Source organism: Opisthorchis viverrini (genome assembly GCF_000715545.1).
Source record: "Opisthorchis viverrini unplaced genomic scaffold opera_v5_23, whole genome shotgun sequence".
NCBI classification, from domain to species: domain Eukaryota; kingdom Metazoa; phylum Platyhelminthes; class Trematoda; order Opisthorchiida; family Opisthorchiidae; genus Opisthorchis; species Opisthorchis viverrini.
The window spans coordinates 707,738-719,428 of record NW_008751679.1 but is presented as its reverse complement, the minus strand read 5'-3'; positions in this window follow the sequence as shown (position 1 = coordinate 719,428).

Here is an 11,691-nt window from a genome sequence, read left to right as displayed (position 1 = left end):
TAAAAATAAAAAAATTGTCCAGCTGTAGCACCCTTTCGGTGCCTAGCTGCCATGCCACACGAAGGAGGCACGAGGGCTTGGATACTGCCAGGTCGCCCAAGCCTAGAGAGAGGAAGTCGAGTGGCAGAGGTCGGGTTCGAACCACGAACCTTCCGGTCAGTAAATTCGCGCTCTAACCACTTGGTCCATCTCGCCCCCAGAAAAACCCGAAAGACACTGAACAGCACTTCAATCCTTACTAAGAATCATCAGCAGTAGATATCTCAAATCTACACAGCGGTTCCAACTTACACGTTTAGAGAATTTCACTCCTACTCCATTTCATATTCCGATAATAAGGCTTTTGCTGACTTGACCCAAATCAAAATGATTTGGCAAAATCCAGCTTGTTTGCATTAGGCGGTAATAGAAATCAGTGAAGCTGTGAGTGAAAAGTTCTGTCTGCAATCAACTCCGATTCATCGCGTATCAGTCGGGACTTTTGTAGCTGTTGATACACGGTGATAAGCCCAGAACAATGGTTTCCACCAGTATTACGAAAAACATTTGCTACTCAGTTTTCATCATAGGATTCACTTTGTACTCTAGATCGTTTTGTTGATGATAGAGGACCATTATTCTAGAGTGCGCAAATTATTTTTGATAATGTTGAGGAAGATTATTATGCCATGTGCATGTGTGATCGCTTTTTTGCCTGGTAATTCTGAAATTATTTTTCTGCCACGGAAGGTAGCGATTAATGTGTGAATAGTGAATAAACTACGTCTGCGAATCCTCATCACAGGGTACCGGGCTCTTCTTCTATTTCAATATTCGTCAAATAAAAATGAGCCCAAGACAGAGAACTCTGGTTCCTTCTATACTGAACAGGTGCACAACAGCCACTTTTCTACAAACATTAAAGTATTTTTTTAGTCTCAGGATAAAGTTACGAATTGCATAAAACCGTACCGGTCATGATGGGTTGCAAAGCGAATGCTTTTGTGCTTTTGTACAGTTCTGTACAATTTTGTCTACTCTTGCGGACCGACTTTCAGTAGTTTACGATCAGCGAATCTTAAACGAAGTATGTTTGCACAAAGTTTATATACTCGACGACGCAAAGCACGGCTTTGATGTGATATGACGCAAAATATCCTTGAGGTCTCAGTGAACTGGCAACAGAAAAGAACTGTTGCTTGTAGCTGATGTACTACTGTACACTGCCGTACACGCGGCCCACAATTCTGTGGTTTTCGGGTGGCTTGGATGCGCTGTTAGACCACTACAAATTTTTATATGCTCGTTTTGTCCGCACCGTTAGAGTGATATTAGAAGAACCGACAAATGCAGTTTCATTCTTATGCCTAGCGCTAAAGTTGCTCAACAGTACTAGGTTAAACTGCGTAAACACGACTATGCCTTTGGGGATTTTAACCATTCAGGTTGGTTTTGTGGGTTCTGGGTACAAGAATGGAGCGATGGCTTCATCACCGCCCGTGCTAGAGTATTTTTTAACCTAAATGCCCGAAAAACAACGTTCCGGTAACTCTAACCTGGTAAAAGTTCCTTCAGGAAATAGTACCAGCCTTAACTTTAAACGGGTTCGAAAATAGATAACCTATAAAACTGTTATGAATTCCCTCCGGAAAGCAGTTTTTGGTGCTTGCAGGCTGGTGTCTAATGCACAGTGAATGGAAAACTACATCCCTACACCCCCGGAATAAATTCACCAGAAACTTCAGACCGGTAAGTTTGACAAAACCAAGAATTGAAAAAAACTAGATAATCATATGTATCTACGGATGCAAAAACTGATGCAAGAAGTACACAAAAATTTGTAATGTACTACTCATAAGGTTGCTGAAAATCCATCGACACCCCACGACCGGTTTCGTCCATTTTGGGGCTCATCAGGTAGGCGCGGTCTCCGAGTTTCCGTCAATTTTGTGTTCTACTTGAAAACTTTACTCAAAGGATCGCCATAAGTGGCTTAATTAAATATAACACTGGAAAGTCGACGCTGCGCAAGAAGCGCTTGATGGACTATAGAGGAGAAGGTTTTGGAGAAAAGTCATGCTGATCCAATACCACGTATTTTAATTAGCTAGTCAGACTGAACTTAAGCTCTTCTTGGTTTTCAACCTGCTTACTTTAGGAGTGGTGTGTTTTTCAGTCAGGGAACGTCATCAGATGTCAGAGCCAGCTAACCACTTGTGCAGACTGCCGGTCAGATCAAGACCATATTTTCTATCGGTGCTACGTCACTTCATTATGCCCTAGCTAGATTATACACACAAAACATGCGACTGAAGACAGCGGATAACAGCTTACCGTTTCGCAAAAACACCAGAAAACCCGAAGTTCTTGCTTGAATCGATGACGATATGGCTACCACTGCCCTTCTTGAGGTACACGGCTGAGGACAACAAACAGGTTTTCGAAAGTTATGGGGTATAAACTGAACAGAGTTTAAATTTTTCATAATGTTTTACTGGCAGTACAGACTTGCTGTTTCTCAGTTTGTCAGTGTTTGAATTGCTTCCAGTTTTCGTAGACGTTTGACTTTAAAATGCATCAACACCTGTGCTTTCCCCGTATCACGATGCTTTGCTAACCCGCAAAATAATAAATAATAAATTAGTTTTAATTAACTGAAGAAAATGTGCATGCAGCATTTCATCCAACGAACACGAAACAATGCCCGTGCCAGCCAAATTGACGTAGCCATGTGAAACTCGCGTGAAACGCACGAGAGCCTCTCCGGTTTTCGTGAAAACTTTAAAAAAATTTCCTACCCTTAATTAAAATGGAAATGAGGCCTATCAAAGGCATGTTTGAGTAAAATTCAGGACTTACAATAAGAAAACGGGTAGAGTGCTTGCATTTAGGTGAATCTGCCGTACATTCGATTAGTCGCGTTGCCGTTCCTCTATATCGAATTTTAATATCTCGAATATGTGAATCATTGCTGCTTGTCTGCCAATGAGGAGTGCAAAAGGGTTTTCTTGACGAGAGTGGACATCTTTGACACGAGGATGTAAGCAAGCTACTACCAACGTTGAGCGCGTTGCTATCTTGCTTTTCGTACAACAAAAGCAAAAAAATCGATTCTATTTTCTGAAACTTTGGATATAAGGAGAAGGAAGCAATTTGACGGCACTCAAGAGTGACTTATCCATAGTCGACGGTGTGCAGAGCCGGAACGAAACGCGTAGGTCACATCCGCGTGTCTGCCAATGGGGATCGCAGGTGGGTTTTCTTGATGAGAGCGGATGTCTTTGACAGGATGATGTAAGCAAACTACTACCAACAAGATTGCTTGATTATCTTGCTTTCCGCACAGTAATAACAAAAAAGGTTTTTGATTCTATTTTCTGAAAGTTTGAGGGGGAAGACTGCATTAATTTTGACGGCACTCATGAGTGGGCTATCCACATTCGACGGTATGCAGAGCCGGAAAGAGACGCATAGTTCATAGCCAGTGTTTTGTTCGTCTTGTGCATTTATTTAGCCGTGATTTAATCGTTCTTGTTTGTCAAACCGTTTGGTTGTGTGCTCAAAAACAAATAGAATTTGAGCAATATAGATGCCTGAATAAACTGAGTGAGATTTATGGAGGGGAGAAAAGTTTGGACTGAACAAACCGCTGTATATCATTCAGTTGACTGATGTTATTGAAGGGAAAACTGACTGGCAGACAGCCGGAATCGCTCGTTTCTGCCTAACCAAACAAACTCATTTCAATCGGCCTTTTCATAGGTGACGTATTGCGCTCGGCAATGAAACATTGCTAAACAGGAACTCAGGCTTCCTCTTTTGGATTTAGGAAAACCAAATTAACCTTTGAACATAATCGATCCGTGATTGAAAAATAATACAAAAACAGACAAGTGAGGAACCCTTTTGGCTGCTGAAGTTGTAATCACTTTTAGTGGGCTATCGTGGATCATTGCCGTCTAATTTTTAAAGCAAAAGGAGTGCTTACAATCTTCTCCATTTGAAAATGACTTTTTGTGTGTGGAACGTGTTTCCACACGTAAGCTTAGAAACTGTCGCTGGGTTGTCATTGGGTGAAAAACCTATTGTTAAAAATGAGTAAACCTAGATGCGGATAAAAAGTAGTACAATTCCACAAGGTTTTTGTAACATAACGCCATTTTTGGCTGGCTATCATTCTCGCCATAAACTGCTGTGTGCGCATCATTTCTGTGGGCTAGTCAGGCATTTATGTTAACCGCAACCATTGCATTTGCGTCTGCAAAAACATTGCGCTAGTACATTTTATAAAGTACCCAAAAATTTCCTCCTCGATTGCAGTTCGTTTATGACGCAATAGTACAGATACATCATATTCGCATTCTATTTTTGGTGTAAATGATACTGTACATTTGTTACAGCATAGGCTGCATACGCCTTGGCATGGTAGGCCGTGTGCATTCACCTGTCCGCCTGATAACAGAAAAAAAGCCCAAAGATGCAAGTTTTTCGTTTTTTTTTGATGAGTACCCTTTTGACAGTGACATCCGAAGGATGACGAAATCCATCACCGAAGGGCTTATGAGACGCCGCCAGGATATCGGCGGTTTGGACATCAATATCCTGCAATTCTGACTCTGATACCAGACATTCTCATGACACGTACTGGATGCTTTGATAATGCAGGCTCAGACATTCACAATGCCAAGCTATTTGACTAACATGATCAACCTTGCAGTTTCATGCAGTCAAAGTCCTTTTTGTCCTCCTAGGTTGGATAGATTTTACTTCGGTGAGCGAAACGCGCGCTTTAATCCTTTTTTCTGCAGGCGACAGCATTACTTAAGGTAGCTTGTAAATAGCTTATGATCTAAACCCTCCGTAATTCAAGGAGCTCCTTATATGAAGTAGTCATTTTTAAGAACGAAACACTTGCGTCAGCGTTGTTTCTCTGTTTTGTGCCCCAAAAGTGATTTGGCTGTAAACTGAACTCCGGTTTGTGGGGTGTGGTACTAAAGTGGAATTTTCCCACAATCAGGTATCAGGACAATAGAAGGCATCCTCAAGCACTTTAGCTCTCTTGCAATAAGCAGATAGACTCAAAGTGTTCAGCATCCTTTCTACATGCGTTCTGTTCGGAATGCCAATAACTAGTCCGGCAGATTTAGGTGTCATTTAAAGTCATTTCCTGATATAATCAACCATATTGGCACAAATTAGATTTGAAACACGAAAATGTAACTGTCGAAATAAAGGTGATTTGCGCCAGCACAACGGTTTTCCATGGAATTTGTTAACATTTATTGAGAGCTTGACAAGCACGAGATACACCCCCACTCCTCCTGGAACATGCTCATCAAGTTGTGTTGAACTAGGAGTTTATACTATATTTTTGCACTGTAGGAAATAACCATTGTAGCTCCATTTGAACACATGTTCATCTTGGGATATATTCACAAAGTCTGATGAAAGTGTGTCCCTCCAAATTTGTCCCCAATATTACTAAATCACAGTACAATCTAAAACGGGACATTTGTGCCCAAGATCATACCTTTCTTATTTTATTGAAGATAAAAAGAAATGAAACCACGACAGATTAAAATACGTGACTCAGACTGTCATTTGCTTGATTTTGTGAAATCTTGAGAGAGAAGATTAATGTCAGGTTCCCTTGGAAAAGGATCACCAGTGGCAGTTCTGAAAACCAGACAAATTACTTTAAATTAACAATGGCTTTCTGTACAATCGGTTTTGTTTGTTTTAAGGTAAATTCGGACGAATATTTAGAACATTTTAAGCAGTACGGTTTGTAGTCCAACCTGTGGTTCAGGGGTCGTTTATTGTGTCCGCTTCCCGCCATAACTACTGGCGGGAACTACCCACTGGGTACCGCATATCACATCACCGCAATGAAAAAACGCACGGTTCAATCATAACCGTACTCAATTATTCCCTTTAAGTTGCAGCGATTCTCGTGGAAATCGCAAATGTTCAGCACTGAATTAGATTCTTTCAGCGTAAATCCATTCATCCAGGAAAACGTCGGTGGTTTTAATTGTTCTGACCAGCCAAAAAGCCTTCGGTAAGTGTACGCGAATCGCAGTGCGAAAAACCGGATGACGTATACCTGGCTCGCAAAAGATGAGACATTTAAAAAATCTTCAAAGGAGTCGATTAGTGAAAATGTCGGAGCCTATTGGTGCGAAGTACAATGTTGATGTGAAATGTCACACAAAACCGTAACAAGTTAAAAATAATACATACGGAAAATGTTATCATTTGTCAAAAAGCAATATTTTGAGTAAATCAAGAGGAGAACAATTTTAGCTATTGTCCGAGACGTAAAATGAGTTTATATTTTAAAATGCTTGACAGGTTAATGGTGGTAACCAAGTCTTGAAAGGTGGAAAACCATCAAAGTATTAACGAAATTGTTGAGACTGGGAATCTCAAAATTACTGACTAATCTATCATTTCGCTTGGATGAAATAAAAGTTACTTTCGTTCCGCTTTTTCGTATAATTTGGTAATTATTTCAACATGTTTATCCGTATTTTATACGTTACATTCCTCTCTGGATTGCCTTCGAACGTCCTTATTTCGGATACGAGCGCACTCTTTGTCACAAGTCCATTCGTTATACTTTCCAACACGCACATGGCCATGAATACGTGACAAGATGATCAAAACGGGCGTTCACCAATAACCATTAAGATGGAAATCTTTTACGAGCATAGTCAAAGTTTTCCGTGGTAATTTCTGAAAAACGGTTGGAGATAACACGTTTAAATTTGGATATTTATTATCATGGTGCATTCATCCGGTGACGTCAACCTGCTCGGAGCTAAGCGATTATAAGCACTTGACAACGTTTATTTTGCCATAAAACATTTGAACAGTGCAAATTTTATTTCCTGGTATGGTTTTGTCTTGCGCGCAGCACGTACACATGATTGAGTAATGCGATGAGTTAATTTATGCAGGGCAGATACAATTTTGGTCAAACAATTTTATGGCGTGTTTTAGTGACTATTTATTCAGTAGCCTAGATGTTCTGATCAAAATATCCCTGGCGCAGGTAATACCCTATAACGTTGTACGCAGCTTCACAGGGCTCTCCGCCCAGCTCCGGTAGTTCACTCTCTAGCTGCTCATTCAATTGGCAAAATGAGAAACCGTTTTTCAAGACAGCTTAAATATCAATACAAAAATAATAACTCTGTAAGAGTTATCAAAGGGGCTATATTTTGCTTCAATAAATACTAAACACACCGACCTCACAACAGCCTTCGCTTATGACTAAGAAAAAATGATTTATTTGCTTTTTGTCTGAGAATCTTCATCGTGTAACTTAACCTCGGAAGTAGATCATACGCACCTGCATTAGTTAATATTAATGTCATAGTTGAAGCTTGTTCTGTAGCCTGAGTATCGCAAATTCGTCTAACACCAAGAAGATGGCTTATAAATGCAACACAGGCACACAAAAAAAAATGAAATTTGTCGTTCTTTTTTCGCACGTGTACATAATTTGTATGAATAGACCAGACCATGTCACGAAAAAAGATGAAACGAATGATACTAGGTATTTCAAACCTGCTGTCTGAGACGGTTTTTTTTCAAAATGTCACTATTCCACTATAAACCAGAATAAAGCGACTGAATGGGTAAAAATAATATTAACTAGTGCACCCGTGTCTTGACGGAGGAATAATCCTGTCAAACCAACCATGAATATAACAGCTTTTCAACTATGACAGGGGTACATTATTCCATAATCCAAATGTCACGGTAGCACTTGACTTTCCTAACGTGCACTTTTGCACTTTTCAAGAGCGGGGATATAAAAGAATCCCTATAACGGCTTGGATGATTCACTACGAACTGACATCCAAAATTAGACGTTTACTTTTTAGAGAAGGATGTGTGGGATCCGGGTGACTGGTTTCATTTACTTTGATTAATTTCTTATTTTGCTCACTTGTTCCATCAATCACAGTTTTGTCGTAGGTATAACTCAACTTTGCCCAGGTTGACCAGATGGGTAGTGTCCGTAAAGAGAACGGATGGTTTTTTAGTCTCTTCGTACCCATAGGTAAGTGAAGACAGAGTTGATCCTTTTTAATTCAAAAAAAGGAGCGTGAACTCAGAAACAGCCCGGCCAACAAGTACCAGTAGGCTTCCTTGGTAGGTAACACATCCTTAAAGTGTAAAGCAAATGAGTTTATCTAATGGCAACTGTGCCTTTTCTGAGTTTATGGTCCCGTTTCGTGACTTTTATTAAATGAAAACACGGAATTTTTCCAGACTATAATTCACTAAGCACATCAAGAAATGAGTGTTTACGGGCTAGGTGCCCAAACTAATTGTGGTGCATGAGAATCTTTTTGGAACGCATATTCATGACACCTGGAGACACGCTGTTCACAAATCAACCTATGGATGCCATTATCGAGATAGTTTGATATTGCTTTCCAACAACAAATAGTCGCAGCCATTGGACGCGTAACTCTGTTTTGTTTATGAACACCTTGAAATTCGGGCTTTATGCTTGAGCGAAATAATGTTTCAAAAGTTTTTTCTTGTTGTTCAGCGACTGGCACGACAATAAAGTATTGCGTACATGATATAAAAAGCCTGGTATAAATTGACCAGAACCACGAGCATTTTGTGACCATGTTTCTGCTGTATTTGGCCAACTTCCCTGTATATCAAAGTTGCGTTTGTTGCTTTAGAAAACATGGATACACAGACACAAAAGAACTCATCAGACAACGGACAAGCTAGCCAGAGAAGCATGCTTCCCCGTTCCTTGACCAAAACGAAGCTAACTGCAATCACTCACCAGCACGTTCAATTTTGGCCGCAGAAAACACGTGAATGTGTGTTATGCTCTGCTGTATATACTCGAAGGCTTTCTGTATAAGGTGCAAGATGCGTGTTCGTTGAACTTAGTTTAGTTCATATAGACCTTCTTTAAGCGCACGAAACTGTGAAAAATGACAGGGACTTGTAATATCGGCATCCTCCACAATGGCTGAAACCTTTGTGCTGAAATGATGTCAAAAATAACAGAAAGAAAATCTTTCAGTTTAAGACTACTAAATATATAGTTTTTATGAATCCTTTATTGTTAGTATAAATATGCCCGGAATTTACCGTACGTAGGGTTAACAAAAATTCAGGTAGAATTGCTTCCATAATCTGATAAAATCGAAAATGAAATGAAATACGCAGATGTTCTATTCATAAGGTGTTATTTGTCGACAATGCTAATGGACTGGCTAACGTGGCAGCATACTCTAGTACTAAATAATATATATTATTGTCACCATGTACCCCCTGATTCAAATTCGAAAATAGGAAAGATGAATTAGAATTCCTGATATAAATCTGGGAAGATGAGGTTTTTCACCTTTCTAGCTACATTTGCATGGCTTATCTGTGGCAAAGCAATCATCCATTACAAATATTTGTCATTTCTTTGAAAAAAGGGTTAAATAAGTCGGGCGTGTGCAACGAAGCTAAACATTCTGGAACATGAAACCCTGTTTTTGTTCAAATTACGTAAATCGCAGCCAAAAGTTTACCGCCAGCTCAGCATGCAGACAAACCAAATGGCAAAACGCAGGATACGCCCACGTTTACGAGATAATGTGTAGCCAACATTTATTTCAAGGTGATTTAAATGCAAATTACCAATTCATACTTGCACAGTGCTTCTCCAAGTTTGGCTACTGAACGGAATTCTAACTGCTCCAGTCAACCGTGAATGTGTTTTTCCACAAGACGTGGTTGTAGTCAGCTCCGGGTTCTGAAGTTTGACAGCGCGAAAAAAGAGCTCATAGGTATTGGCCAGCTGAGGCTAATAAAGATTTTCTCAAGTGACAACTGTCCTTAAATATTAATAAACCAGCCAAATGCTCTGGAAATTCCTTTCTGTTATGCGTGAAGCCTCATCGTATATTCATTTACTTTGAATAAATTCTATAAGTGTTTAAAACAACATAAAATCTTAAGCTTTTCAGCAGAGTTATGATAAAGTTAAAGTTTAGTTCATTTGAGGACAGTTAAAACGCGCTTGTTATTGCGAACACTAAGAGAAGCTCGTCTGCGCCGAGCTTGGGGTTTAGACATGAGAAGTGGAAGCAAAAACACCAACAAACCCGGGCATCACGGGAACGCAACAGCTTGGTTTGTCGTTCAGTTTACCTGAACGTGGAAACAGTCAGTCGGTATTAAACTACCGAACTGTCAGCTATTTGACGCACAATCTTAAGCACAACGAAAGGTTCCGTTGCGTGATGTACAACTGCATATATTTCATCATAAAACGTTTAGAACCCGCGTTCATGGGTAGAACTTTTAACGTGGTCAGCAGTCAATTAGTTACTCTCACGTTATACAGCGAAATTGCAATTTACTTCGGTCACAAACAGGTTGACCATGTCTCTTATAGTTTACAAAAACATGAAAATACTCAACTGACTAAGTGGATTGTGAAATGACCTGAAGAATTCCAGATACCCATAAATGTTGTACCGGAACTGTCAATTTCCTGCTTAGTAACTCCTTCTCTACACCGTGAAGATTTCTATTGAACTCCAAAAGCCATTTTGGGGATCCTTACCCTCTTGGTCATATTTCGGTTGTTCAAAATTCTTGCTTTACTGAAAATTCTTTGTTCTAATTTATGTTAATTCTAGAAACCAAAAACAAAAAAATTGTTCGACTTCGACGGTTGGCTGTCGAGATGCATCAGTGTACGTGACGGGTACCACCGAATATCAGAACGAAGACATATGGACTCACCTTCAGTGCCTCAACAAGCAGACAAACCTTTTATCTGAGCCACTACTATCCAAATTCATGACATCAATGCCCACGTAGCATATTAATTGGTTTTAAAAGCCGGGTTGTCATAAACTTTTCTAGAATTTCGTTCTGTTTTCCTATGCCAGAATGGAGTCTTATTTGCCCATTTGATTAGATTTGGTCTGTTTTTAAATTAAAGACATCGAACGAGATCGGTCACCTGAATCCATACCAATCTGCATCACAGCTCATTACCCTGATTGAACTGAGATGCGACGGCGTAAATCTATTTGTTTGCTTTTTTTCATCCAACATGGTATGGCCTTGGAAGCATTGGAGACAGCTCTGAAAACAACTGTCTTTCGCTGCAAACCGAGTGACCGAATTCTTCAGCAGTCTTGCTAGAGTGATACTTTTTACTTGTTCGGTATGTCTATTCTGGATGGCCGGTAAAAATTGATTCACATAAAATACAAACTTTTCTATTATTGTCACTCCACCGTCTCTTTCTGACATTTTTTTTATCTTAATCAGCTGTCGTCTTCTTTTGCTAATCTGGCAAATCACAGGGCATATAAAATGCTTTTCCCATGAGTTTCGGCTTTTCTCCTATATCATCTACACTAATTGTGTTCATTCATTGAACTCAACTTCAAGCGTCTACTTATATGGTCAGAAGCCATATGCGATTCAGTATGTATGATTTTAAAATGTTCAACAAGTTTGCTTGTTTCAGAGGAAGGACAATAGACCTCATGACGATTCGAAGTTCCATCTGTTGCCAGCTTTGCTGAGCAACATTCTTGACAGGAATTAGTGTGGCTTGCATGGCGTGGAATTTCCACCACACAGGTCCAATGTTAATTCGGCGGAATGCGAAGCAACGTACACGATCATAATTCATTCTGTTCACTAGCA